This window comes from Vombatus ursinus, unplaced genomic scaffold (genome assembly GCF_900497805.2).
Source record: "Vombatus ursinus unplaced genomic scaffold, bare-nosed wombat genome assembly UNPS02014817.1, whole genome shotgun sequence".
NCBI classification, from domain to species: domain Eukaryota; kingdom Metazoa; phylum Chordata; class Mammalia; order Diprotodontia; family Vombatidae; genus Vombatus; species Vombatus ursinus.
In genome coordinates, this window is record NW_020954595.1 from 6,034,076 (window position 1) to 6,048,214 (window position 14,139).

General features: G+C 43.0%; 1 protein-coding gene across 3 annotated transcripts in view; it reads right to left on the reverse strand.

The window, feature by feature from the left end:
* LOC114023225 (T cell receptor gamma constant 1) overlaps window positions 1–14,139 on the reverse strand; it is a 47,030-nt gene that overhangs the window by 22,126 nt on the left and 10,765 nt on the right. The window lies entirely within an intron of this gene.

Consider the following 14,139-nt stretch of genomic DNA (forward strand, 5'->3'; position numbering starts at 1 on the left):
GCACACAGTCTTGTACAGCAGGCCAGGCCCCCAGGAGGCATCTAGTCTATCCCATTCCTGATCACAGATCCCCTCTGGGCCATGCTCAATGGGTGGTTGGCCAGTCTTTTCTTGTGAGTGCCCCCTGGCCCCCGAGCCTGCCCCTTCCACTCTTGGCCTGTTCTGATGATCTTGAAGCTTTGACAGACATCAAGCTGGAATGTGCCTCTTTGCAACTGAGTAGTGATGAACCCATGGCTTTAAAAAAATTCAATCCTAAGAAGGAACTACATATATTAGAATAAGAGGAGATGACAAGTGTGTTGTTTTTCAGGGGAATTCCTGCAGATAATAAAGCAATTAGAGAAAACCTCAGAGACCATTGGACTACTTTTACTTTCTTCTTATTTCTTTGAAGCAACCCACTGCCACTGGGGTATTAATTTATTCTTTTTTCTTTCCTTTACATTGAAAAAAGTTTTTAATCAAGAAAATGAGATAAAGCAGCAAAGAAGAGGTTAGATGACCTGGCTCCTCTCATTGGGGCTTGGTGGGTAGAAGAAACTGGTATGAAATCAGTGGTCAAGTGGTCCTTAACAAAAGGATTCATTCTGTAAAATTTGGATTCAGTCAAAAGGCCATACTTAAGGACCTAGAAGGCCACAGTTTCCCCACCCCTGGGGGGGGCAGGTTGAGCAAGGACACAGGGGCCAGAAAGCCTAGGGCTCCTCAGGAAGTCATGAGCCAGTGTGTGTGGTGTATGGAGCACACAGAAGGACATTAAGAGGAGATGAACCTGAAAAAGTAGGGAAGGTGCCAGATTTTGGAGAACCTTGAAATGCCAAGTTCAGGAGTCTGAATTTCAGTTGAAAATAGGGAGCCGTTGCAAGATTTTGAATAGAGAAATAGCGTGACCAAATCTCTACCTAAAGAAGACCTAGCATGAGAGAGAAGCCATTATCTCCACCTTCTCCCCAGGAGTCACCTGGGCTCCACTCATGTGCTCTGTGCTCTGCTAGCTTTCATCTTATCTTGCCCAAAACGAGCCCCTTCCAGTGTCCTGTCCAGTGTCTCTATTTGCCCTGCTCCCCTCTAACTCTTCCCTTCTGACTTACTTTTGTACATTGTCTTCTCCCACAAGAATGCAAGAACCTGAAAGTTAAGGGATTTCTTGGTGCCTTGTGGGATGTGTATCCACAGCATTTAATACAATGCCTGGTAGTGGTAAGCATTTAATAAATATTCTATGTATCTATCTATGTGTTAGATGTATCTCTACATGTAGAAGTATATGTCTTTGTATCTATTTGTATCGATTCTTTCTATGTATCTCTCTACATATGTATCTACCTCTATGCATCTATTATCGATGTATCTTGCTATCTTAAGGTCTTACTATCTAGATGTCTCGGTACAAATGTGTCTATCTCCATCTGTCTACGAATTTATGGATTTATCTATTATCAATGTATTTCTCTATGTATACAAATGTAGCTTTCTTTCTCTCTACCTCTATCCATATTTCTCTCCCCCTCCCTCACCCTTGTTCCCTATTTTATCTTCTGGATCCTGCCCTGGGGCTTTGAATCATAGAATCCCAGTGACTGACAGGCTAGTGCCTGTGTGAGGAGGCAGGAGAGTGCCCATGCGCATCTCTGGCTTGGTGTGAGGGCTCCACTGATAAGTTCACTGGTGTTCTCTAGGTGAACATCCTAGGCACCAGCCCAGCACCCTAACAGATAATGTCTGGCATGGTTTTCCCCATCCCTGCAGCCATGAGATCCCTATCTGCCTTCAGGAATCAACTGAGGTGCCACCTCCTCCAGGCCCTTCGTGATTTCCTGTTGTTAGTGTTTTCCTATTGCCCCAAATGATTCTGCACATATTTTGTGTTTACTCATCTGTGCACATTTTGTTGGCAGCATTTGGAGTCAGAAGTCTGAAATCCCATCTCTGACCCTTACTTCTTGGTGATGTTGGAAAAGTCACTTATTCTCTTCTAGCCTCCCTCAGTTTCTTCATCTGTAAAATCACGGATGAGGTCCCTTCCAGCCCTTAAATTCTCTGGCAGAAATTGTTTTGCTTTTCTCTCTGCAGTATTCACACCTAACACAGTACGTGGTCATCAAGCAATGGCAACCATTTATTAAGACCATCCTATGTACTAGGCAATGTGCTAAGTGCTGGGGATACAGAAAGGCAAAAAAATAGTCTCTGCCCTCAAGAAGCTCACATTCTAATGGGAGAGAAAACATGCAAACAACTAGGTGAATATGAGGTGTATACAGAGTAGAAGGAAGGTAATTTTAGAGGAAGAGCATTAGTGGGGGAGGGGTGGGGCAGGAAAGGCCTCCTGTGGAAGGCAGGATTGGAGCTAAGATCTGAAGAAAGTTAGGAAAGCTGGGAGGCAGATAAGGAGAGAGAACATCATGGGCAGCTAGTGAAAAGGGAAGGACTTCGAGAAATCACAAGGAGGTCAGTGTCATTGGATCTCATGTATGTAGAGAAGAGTAAATGTAAGAAGACTGGAGAGGTAAGATACAATATCTATCTATCTATCTATCTATCTATCTATCTATCTATCTATCTATCTATCAATCATCTATTCATCCATCCAGCTATCTATCTGAGCAGCTAGGTGGCACAACAGATAGAGTGCTGGGCCTAAAGTCAGGGAGATCCATCTTCCTGAGTTCAAATCTGGCCTCAGATACTTACTAGCTGGGTGACGTGGGGCAAGTCACTTAACTCTGTTTGCCTCAGTTTCCTCATCTGTAAAATGAGTTGGAGAAGGCAATGGCAAAGCACTCCAGTTTCTTTGCCAAGAAAACCTCAAATAGGGTCGTGGAGAGTTGGACACAACTGAATAACAACAAAACAAAATCTATCTATCCACCCATCTGTCTGTGTCTGTCTGTCTATCTATCTATCATCTTACAAATATAAGTATTATATATAAAATGAAATTTATGAAGGTCACATGTTCATTGATTTAGAGCTGGAAAAGACGTCAGAGATCAGTTAGTCCAAATCCTTCACTGAACAGGTGAGGAAACTGAAGGCCAGGGAGGTGAAGGGATTTGCCCAGAGTCACAAAAAACAAATGCCAGAGCTGCAGTTGGAATCCATACCAGGCAGGAACCTCAGGGCATGTGAGCGCTGGCCAGGAAGTCCGAACTTTGCCTCCCAGGTAATGGAAAGAGCTACACCATCCCGTGTGTGTGTGTGTGTGTGTGTGTGTGTGTGTGTGTGTGTGTGTTGGGGCTAGGGAGTAAAGATTGCTCTGCTCCCTGGAAATCCAAGAAGCTTGGGAGAATGAGATGCTTGAGGTGGAAGCCTTCTATTCCAAGACCATCTGCTCAGCTTCCTGTTTAGATGGGAGAGAGAAGTAGCACATCCTGTTCTGTTAGAAAGAGGATGTCGGTGGCTTGGGGTGGTGGGAGCAGGATTGAAGGACCCTGATAAAAATCTTCCTTGCCTCAGCCTATTCTAACCGCCTGCTCTACTTCTGGGGGCAGAATTGCATTAATAACTATGTCAAGGGCAGAATGCTAACCAGCCGCTGTCTATCACTCCCACCTCATGCCCTGAGATCATCGGGTTGTTCTGCTCATCTTCTTTTCTTATTTGGGAAGGTGGGGAGGATATCACCTGAGGCTGGACAGCCAACTTGCCCAGCTAGCCCAGGCTCAGCTTGGAGGCTCTGCCGGTGGTTCACTGGAGTTGGGCTCCCTATTCTAAGGTTGCAAGTGTGTCTTCAGCAGAGATGCACAGGACAGGGAAGATGTCAGGGGACCCTCCCCCTCTCCTTGCCTTCTTGGTGGATGCTTTGAATGGAGAAGTAAGATCAGCCACGAAAATCTCCTGCTCCAGGTCTTGGCTTTGCCAACGCTTTGAACCGTTGAACCGTTGAACTGTTGAACACAAGGTCTTTGTGTTATGGGGAGGAGGAGGCAGAACTCTCCAGGCACAGAGTCCCAGAGCTGGAAAATTCCTTGGAAGCCACTGAGTCCAACCCACAGCTGAGCTGCTACATACCATCCCTACGATGACATCCCTAACAAGTGACTGTCCAGTCTCCCTATGAAGAACTCCAAGAAGGGAAAGGTCACCACCTGCTGAGACAGCCTAGTCAACTTTGGGATTAGTGGGAAGATTTCCCCAACATCCAGCCTGGACTTAAAACAGTTAGCCGCTCCCTTTTCCTCTTGGCTCTGCCTTCTGAGGCATGACAAGTGGAATCCTTCCACATTCTTAGGATATCCAAAGATGGCTATTAAGTCCCATACCCCCAAGTCTTCTCTTCTGCAAACTCAACTCAATGAAACTCAAATCAAGTTAGCAAATCAACAAGCATTTATTAAGCAAGCTAGGAGTCATCCAGGATTCCCCACTATCTCTCACCCCACACATCCCAGCTATGGCCAAGGCCTGTCAATTTCACCTCTGCAGCATCTCTTGAATACACCCCCTCCTGTTCTCTGACATTCTCTCCACCCTGGGGCAGACTACTGTAATAGCTTGCTGGTGGGTCTGCCTGCCTCGGATCTCTCTGCACTTGGATCCATTCTCCATTCAGCCACTAAAGTGATTTTCCTAAAGTGCAGGTCTGATTGTATGAGACTCAATAAACTCCAGGTTTCCAAAAGCAAATACAAAATGCTCTGTCTGGCATTCAAAGCCCTTCATAACTTGCCTCCTCCTACCTTTCCAGTCTTCTTATATCTTACTCCCTGACATGTACTCTTTGATCCAGTGACACTGGCCTCCTGATCTATGAACAGGACACTCCATCCCTCTACTCTAAGCATTCTTTCTGGCTGTACCACACTCCTGGAACAATCCTCTATCTCCACTTTGACTACTGACCTCTCTGATTTTAAGTCCCAACTAAAATCCCACTTTCTACAGGAAGCTTTCCCCAACCTCTCTTAATTCTAGTGCCTTTCCTCTGTTAATTATTTCCTATTTATCCTGCTTGTATATATTTGTTTGCATGTTCTCTACCCAATTAGACAGTAAACTCCTTGAGGGCAGTGACCGTCTTTTGCCTCTTTTTATATCCCTAGTGCTTAGCACAGTGCCTGACACATAATAGGTGTTTAATAAATGTTTATTGATTGATTGATTAATAGTTACCATGTGTCAGGCACTGTGCTGAGCCTAGTAATACAAATAAAATTAGAAAGGAAGATAGTTTCTGCTCTTAACGAGCTGGCATTCTCATGAGGGAAGAAGGAAGGGTATACCAGGGCAGGTACATGGTAGAGAAAGTCCAGAGTCATGAGTGAGGTCTGGAAGGGAATGAAGGCATGGCTGGTCTGAGCATGCTTTTTAAAATGGAGGTTCCTCTGAGAGGAATCATCCAGAGAAAGAGGACATGAGGCAAAGGGTGCTTCCAGTGTGAGATGTCTAGGGGTGAAGTGAACTTCCAAGCCTAAGAAGTTTCTCTAACACCATAGAGAAAGTCTGAAGAGTCAGGAATGCAGCCTGGAGAAGATGAAAGATAGAATTCAGTTCAATTTAGAATTTAATTCAATTGAACAAACATTTATTAATGCCCCTAGTGTGCCAACATGTACATGCTAGGGGCTGAAGATACAAAACCAAACCAAATAGCCTCTGCCCCTGGGGAACTCTCATTCTTCATCCAATGGCTTGTAAGTACTCTTTGGGGCTGGACAAGCATTCATTTCTAAATCTACCTAAGTAACATCATTCAGTCAACATATCACTCAATTAAAGAACACATATTTATTAAGAATCTCCTCTGTGTCAGGCACTGTACTAGGCATTGAGAGAGACAGAGAGACAGATAGAGACAGACAAAAAGACAGAGAATCCCTATTCACAAGGACTTGCATTCTAATGGGGAAGATGGCAAGAGATATAGTGAGATACATAGACAGATCGATATAGGTAGATAGATACATAGATATCTCCATATCTATGTATCTATATCTACATATTCTAAGCTTAAAACTGCTCTAAGATATTTAGGGCAGCCTATATTTAGATAATAAATAAATTGTGAAAAATTATGTAGACAGTTTCTCAAACAAAGGTCTTGTATCTCAAATATATAAAGAAATTTGTCAAATATAAGAATATAAGAATATGAGTCATTCCCCAGTTGATAAATGGTCAAAGGATATTGAACAGGCAATTTTGTAATGAAGAAACCAAAACAATTTATAGTCATGAAAAATGCTCTAAACTGTTATTAATTAGAGAAATGTAAATTAAAACAACCTTAAGATATCATTTTATACCTATCAGATTGGTTAAAATGTTTGAAGGGAAAAGTAACAAATATTGGAGAATATGTGGAGAAATTGGGACACTAATTCACTGCTGGTGGAATTGTGAACCAATCCAATCATTTTGGAGAGCAATCTGGAATTATGCCTTTGACTCAGCAATGCCACTATTAGGTCTGTTTCCAAAGATGATTATGGAAAAAGAAAAAGAACCTATATGTTCTAAATGATTTATAGCAGCTCTCTGCTGCTTTGGTGGCAAAGAACTGGAAATTGCAGGGATGCCCATCAGTTGGGGAATGACTGAACAAGTTGTGGTATATGATTATGATGGAATACTACTATGTTATAAGAAATGAGCTCAATGATCTTAGAAAAAGATGGAAAGACTTGCATGAAATAATAAAGAGTGAAGTGAACAAAACCAAGAGAACATTGTAGACAGTAACAGTAATATTGTTTTAAGGATGATTTTGAGTGACTAAGTCATTTTGACTATTATAAATATCCAAATGAACTACAAAGGACATATGAAAGAAGATAATATCTGTATCCAGAGAAAGAACTGATAAATAGAAGTATGTATAGAATAATTTGGGGGAAGGAAAGAAAAAAAGGGGGAAAAAGAAAAAAAAAGAAATTTACCTAGTAACTTCATATATTTTTAAGGAATTGCAAGCTGTACATAATAGATTAGCAGTTTCATGTGCAATTATCTTTTTATTATACTATGTTAGGGAAATGCTTGTTATATTCCATAGATTAAAAATTAATTTTTTAAAAGGAGAATAAATATAAATCTATGTGGAAGATAGTGCTTGAATTGCATCTCTCCTTCTTGTCCTCGACAAGAGCAACCTGGTTAGCCTTCCCTGGAGATTGCCCTGTGTTTATCAGCTTTTCATTTGAGGCAGATTGGGAAGGTGGCAACAGCTAAGAAAGATGGTGCTGTCCTTCTGACTTAACTGGAAGCAGTTAAGTCCAGGCCAGGGATTTTCTTTATCAACTTGGATGTTAGCTTGATCTGGGATGGGAATCACTTGGGGCAGACAGCCCCTATAAGTGCAATTTCCAATGCTACTGACACCCACTAGAATTGTCCCTCAGGGTCTGCTGCCAATATAGGAGGAGGCTGAATGCCCACACCCCAAGAGCAATGCAAACACTAGTGCATAGTTTCCCTTAAAGGAACTGGGGCTTTCCTCCTATCCCCCTCTTCTGGGGGGAAAGGAACTGGGCACATGGATCCTTTCTCCTAGTTCTGCCACTTAACAGCTGTGTGACCCTAGATAAGTCATCTCTCCTCCAAGGACTTTGGTTTCTCCAGCTTTGGCTTGGATTAGGTGATCTCTGAAGCCCCTTCCAGGTCTCAATTTGTGATCCTGCCATTCAGTGGAGGGCCCCATAATGATTTCTGGATTCACATCCAAGTCTAGTAGCCTGTCTTCTACAAGATCCAACTGTTTCCAGAAAATCCATATGGGAGATGGTACTCCAGCAACTGATGGGGAATGAGATGCAGCTAAGTCACCTGACTGCTGTCATTCCTATGGAAGAGGGTTATTTGTGACAGGCCAGCCAAGGCTAGAAAACAGCTTCAGAAGTTGTTCAGATTGAATAGATGGAATGGGTCATTCTGGGTGGAAGACCAAGAAGGAAGCATTTTTCTTCTTTTTTAAAAACACTGGGGGGTTGTTGTTGTTGTTGTTTTTACAGAACCCCTCCTCTGGCTATTTGCCCCTATGAGATCCCAACAGTGCTATAACAGGTGGCCTCATTTGCTTTTGTGATGTTGTTTATGGTTATGGTGGAAAGGTTCTTCCTTTTCTCTGCCTCCAGTCAGGGGCGTTGGTGGTCAACTCTTGGGCAGCTTTGGAGGAGACACACAGGACACATTGGACACACAAGCAGTCGCCTGACTTCCTGGTGATACCATTGCATGACAAGGTGATGTTGAAGGTAGAGTACAGATGGGATACAGAATATCTGCATGGTTTTCTGGGGCGCACAGGTGAAAGAGGGCAGGCACAGTAATGTTATTGCTATGTTAATGTTAATGTTATTGACGCTTCTCTATCTGAAAAGTAAGGGAGAGAATCAGAGTGGAGCTGGGAAAATTTGGGGCAGGGTAGCTGTTTTACAATTAGAGGAGAGAGCAGAGCTAGCCCAGCCTCAATTCATGCTTGAGGAAACACTCACAGGGCTGCCATTACCACTGACTTGATTGAGGAACAGAAGGATACATGTAGAGCTAGGAGACGCCCAAAGGTGGCATTATGGCACCCCGGCAGGTTTGGGGTAGGACCCAGCCATTCAAAGTAACTTTCTCATCACCAGTAACATGCAGGATCCTAAATGCCCAACAAAAGGCAAATGTTATACACTGAAGAAGGGTTGAGGATGTCATTCTTCTAAAAACTTAGTGGATACATTGAGGATTCTCATGATCAGGCAGGAAGTTATATAAGTTGGCTTTGTATTGGGTGTTCCTCTGCTGCATGAAGGACTTAATAAATGATTTTGGAATTTAATTGAATTGGGTGAGTTTTTCCCTGTTCTCTATCATCTTGAAATTTTCACCCTGTCTGGGTTCCAGTTTCTTCATCTGCAAAATAGGGACAATAATATTTGTGCTACCAAAGTCACAGGGAGGTTGTCAGGAAGGAGTAAATGAAAGGAAATAAATGAGTGAATGTGCCAGGTACTCTGCTAAGTGCTGGCTGGGTATACAAATACAAACAAATGAGACAGTCCTTACCCTCCAAGAAATCACATATGAATGGGGTAGAGACAGTGGTGTACTGTAGCCACCTGTTTCCTGACTCACCAGAATATTTACCCTTCCAGGCAAATGCTACAAGTCAGGCCTTGATTTGTTGCATTGGTGATTGGCTAGTCTTAAGGACATGATAGAGAAGATGTTAATAATGCAAATTAAACTTAAAACGTATTGTGTATTTTTTTTTGGAGACCTGTGCATCACAGGGTAGAGATCCCATCTAGCAAAGGACTGACAAGGGAAGGGAATTAGGGTTTGGAGAGGTTTTGTAACCTGTAAAATATGTTAGAAATGCATGCTTGGGCTCTTATTAGTGTCCTCATCAGTAGAAGGAGGGAGGTCAACAAGATGAGCCCCTAGTTCATTCTTCCATTTTAGGATATATCTATTATCTATCTCTCTATTATCTATCTATCCATCTATCATCTATCTATCATCCATCTATCTATTCATCTATCCACCTATCCATCTATCATCCATCTATCTATTCATCTATCATCTATCTACCTATCTATCTATCATCCATCTATCTATTCATCTATCATCTATCTATTCATCTATCTATCTATCCATCTAGCTATCATCTATTATCTATCTATCTGTTTATTCATTTGTCCATTTGTTTGTTTGACCTTTCATCAGCTCTAGCAACTCTTATGCAATTTTGCCAGTTTCTTGTGTGGACATATGTTTGCTGACTTTGCATGTGGCTTCCCTAATATCTTACAATTAATTTCATATGCAGGTTGTCAAAAAATACCAGGAAAAAGTCTAGAGGCCAAAATGAATATTTTTCTGAGTATTCCTTCATAATGAGATGACTTCACATACTGGTAGGTTTACTTAGTTTTAGGCTGTGTCTACAGGCCCAAAGTAAGAAATTATTACCATCTTCATGTTGGATGAAGCATATAGGAAAGGTGAGTGTGTGTATGTGGGGAGTGGGGGGGAGGGCTTGAGAACTAAGACTCTTGCTCCATAACTCTACACAGACCATATTGCTAAGCTAATGGGATGAGTAGCTGCTACCGCAAAGGTGAGACTGGGGAATTAGAGGAAGCAGCAATTGCAGCACCATGGAGAGCTCAGCACTCTCTCTGGAGCATTCTTTGCCACTAGGTGAAGTGGACATTGGAGGTACTGATTCTGATGATGAACATAAGTTGGCTAGTAGCAGTCCCCCCCATTGGGGGACTGCGTTTTATCCCTGAAGGGAAAAAAATAGTCGTTATCTGTTGTATAATAAGGTTTAAAAACCATAGGATCAGAAGACATTTAATCCAGTCCTCTCATTTTACAGAGGAGGAAACTGAGGCCCAGGAAGGTGGTAACTTTCTCAGGCTCCCATAGTAGTGAGGTCATCTAGTTAGCTGGTAGCAAAGGCTGGATGAGATAAAGATCATGATCTGATGACAGCCAACCTTGTTCTATGGCTTTCACGTACATTTTATTTGGTCCTTAAGACATCCATGCAATATAATCGGGGCAGATATCCCCATTTCACAGATTAGGAAACTGAGTGTTAGAGAGGTTTAGGGACTTGCTTAAGGTCATCTTGGCTAATAGCAACAGATTTAGGCCTCAAATCCAAGTTGTCAGCCTCCCTGTTATAGTTTTGTGAGCTTTAAGAAGGAAAAGAAAAAAAAAATTGAGGAAGGACAATGCTCCTGGATAGCCATTTGCTGCTGGCCATCAACCATAAGGTCATGTCACAGAATCCCAGATTATCAGAGATGGTGGACACAGAGACTCTGAGAAGAGGGATCAGCCTCCTCAGTAAACTGGGGGCCCCTTAAGGACTGGTCTATTTCGTCTCTGTGTGGCCCATGCTGAGCATGAGGCTTTATATATAGTAGGTGCTTAAGGAACACTTGCTGAATTACTTAAAGTAACAATTTTAGAATGAGAGATTTAGAACTAGAAGGGATGTCAAAGGCCAGAGAGTCCAATCCCTTCATGATACACACCCACACACACATATCTGTATACACACATACATACATACATACATACATACATACATATATATGGAGAGAGAGAGAGAGAGAGAATATGAAATGGAGGCCCAGACAAGAGGAATATCTAATCCCTGTTGCCATACCTAAGTATCCCAAGTAGGATTTGAATTCAGCTCCTCTGATTCCAAAGCCAGTGCTCACAATGACTCTTTAGTAAATGGCAGCACTGGGACTTGAACTCAGGCCCTCTAACATCACCCCTAGTGCTCTTTCCACGAGGCAACACTGCCTTACTGCCTTTTAAGCTGTGTTGGGTGAGCTGAAGGTAGAAGATGCTGTTTTCTTGTTGTCCACCTCAGACTTATTCTGAACCATCCATAATTCTCAGCAACCCATCCACATTGTTCCCTTGGGGAAGGAGCCTGGAAATCCTTTGGTCTGTTTCACAGAATTTGCACCTGATGATGACATGCAACAGATATTTATTAGGCTGCTACTCTGTGCCTGGCACATGTATGCAGTCCTGGGGATGTGAAGGTAAAAAGAGACAGTTCCTGCCTCAAAAGAGTTTACAGTTTTCTGAGGGGGCAGTATCAAGTACACAGAGAAGCAAACATGGGGAATTTAAGGAGTGAGGGGCCATTGATAATTAGGCGGATCAGGGAAAGGTTCTCTTTAGAGCTAAGCTTGGGGGGGGGAAGGCAAGGTTACTCAGGCAACTGTGGAGAATGCATGACAGGCATGGGGCACAGTTTGTACAAAGGCATAGAGATGTGAGACACAATGACTAGTTTGAGGTTCAGAAAGAGGACTGATTGGACTGGATCGTGCACTGCATAAAGGGAAATTACAGAAAATCTCTGGAAAAGCAGGATGGAACCAATCTGCAAAGGGCTTTAAATGCCGAGCTGAACGGTTTGTATTTTATCCCAGAGCCAACAGTAAGAAGTCATTGGAAGTTCTCGGACAAGGCAGTGACATAGTCAGACCTGGGCTTGGAGAAGATTGTTTTTATTTTTGTGTGGAAGATGGATCGAAAATGGAAGGACCTGGAAGCAGGGAGACCAATTGGGAGCCATTGCAATTGTCGCGGTGAAAGGCTATGAAGTCTTTCCTTCCTCCAGACTCATGCAAAGAGGAGAAGCGACCAGGGAAGGTAATTAGTCTTTGGGAAGGCTTTGTAAACTGGAAAGCATGATAGAAATGTGCACTTGTGCTCTTATTCTGTGTCCTCGACAGTGAAAGAAGAGATGGTCTTGAATAATCTTTCCAGCTCTGCCATTTTAGGATCCCCCCCTCGGCACCCCATTTTCATCAGCTCCAGCTGCTCTGAAGCTGACATTAATTTCACCAGTGTTTTGGAATGGTCAGATTCATGCTGACTTTGTTGTGACTTCTCTGCTTCGCTCCTGACTCTCCAGGCTTCTCCACTGTAGTCTCTCCTTGTATGATGCATCATCCCTACCTTCCACCATCTACTTTCCAAGATTAATTGTGCAAGTGGGCCTGACCCTAGGATGAAATGAGTTTCCAGAGTCCACATAGTTCTCACTGTCTGGTGCCCTCTCGTGGTAGACTGAAGCACTAGTCAGCCTAGACTGCAAGTGAACCCCTGTGTGTGTGTGTGTGTGTGTGTGTGTGTGTGTGTGTGTGTGTGTGTGTGTGTGTTGGGAGGGGGAAGTGGTTGGAGTTACCTTAAACAGGCAATTCTTGTTTCACATAGATTGGTCAATTCATTTCAACTCAAGAAAAAATATTGATCTGAGTTGAACAAAATGAAATTTAATAAGGATAAATGTGAAGATAGAACCACAGAATATCAGAGCTGGAGGGGTCTGCAGCAGCCTCTATTCCAACACACACAATCAAAGAATTCCCCACTCTAAAGTAGTCTACAAGGGCTTGTCCAGGCTCGGCTTGAAGACAGGCGGGTTCTCCTCCCTAGGTAGCCCATTCCATTTTGGGCAAGTGTTCATTTGCAGGAAGCTTTTCCTCTGATTTTCTCCTCTACTTGCTGTATTTCTGGCTCTCCAGGCTTCTCTACTGTGGCATCACTTTATATGAGGCACCATCTCCCTCACGTTCCATTTCCTTTCCAAGTTTAACTGTCCAGGTGGGCCTGGCTCTGGGATGAAATGAGTTTTCAGAGTCCATAGATTAAATGGTGTCAGAATGCAAAGGGTGCTAGAGATACAGTCAGGAGAAACAGGGATCAAATCCTTCTGATACTCAGGAGCTGTGGGAACACAAGCTAATCCACTTCAATGAGCCTCAGTTTCCTCCTCTGTAAAACCAGGCATACTGGTAGCACTTGCCCCATCTTACTCAGTTGTTATAAGTCTTAGAAAAGTTCATTTGTGTAAAGGGCTCTGTAACCCTTAAAGCCCTACAGACATACTAGCTACTATCATTGCTCCAACAGAAGATCTAAAGCAAGGAGAAAGCAAAAGTCTGCCTATGGGGTGGGTTCAGTTGTAGCTGGGCCTGCGCTTGTCCACCGGGACACAGCAAAAACTTCTTGAGAGAAGATACAGCAACACTGACTGAAATCCTGAAAAGGGAAAAAAGTGAGGATGGAAGCCAATGCCAGAGGAGAGGGTCACAGGGGACCTGGGTACAGAGCCTTGCTCTGCGCTTTGCTGCCCCTAGGAGCTTGGGTGAGCCACTGCCCCTTTGTGCTTTTAATTCCAAAGTCAGTGTGGGCAGAGCAGCTAAAGGGGATTCCGGTGATAAGGTCAGTGTCTAGCTGTTAGAAGCCAGGTAATTGCTTCTAGGTTTTCTAGGAGTTCAATAATTTTTTTTTATATCAGAACGGAAATTGTTACGCATTTTTACTACTGTTACTACTACTTCTACTACTTGTTTAGTCAAGTTCAACTCTCCATGACCCCACTTGAGGTTTTCTAGGCAAAGATACTGGAGTGATCTGCCATTACCTTTTCCAGCTCATTTTTACAGATGAAGAAACTGAGGCAAATAGGGTTAAGTAGTCACACAACTAGTAAGTTTCTGAGGCCAGATTTGAACTCAGGAAGAGGAGTCTTCCTGACTTCATGCCCAGCACTCTATCCACTGAGCCATCTAGCTCCACAACAACAACAACAACAACAACAACAACTACTACTACTACTACTACTACTACTACTACTACTACTACTACTAC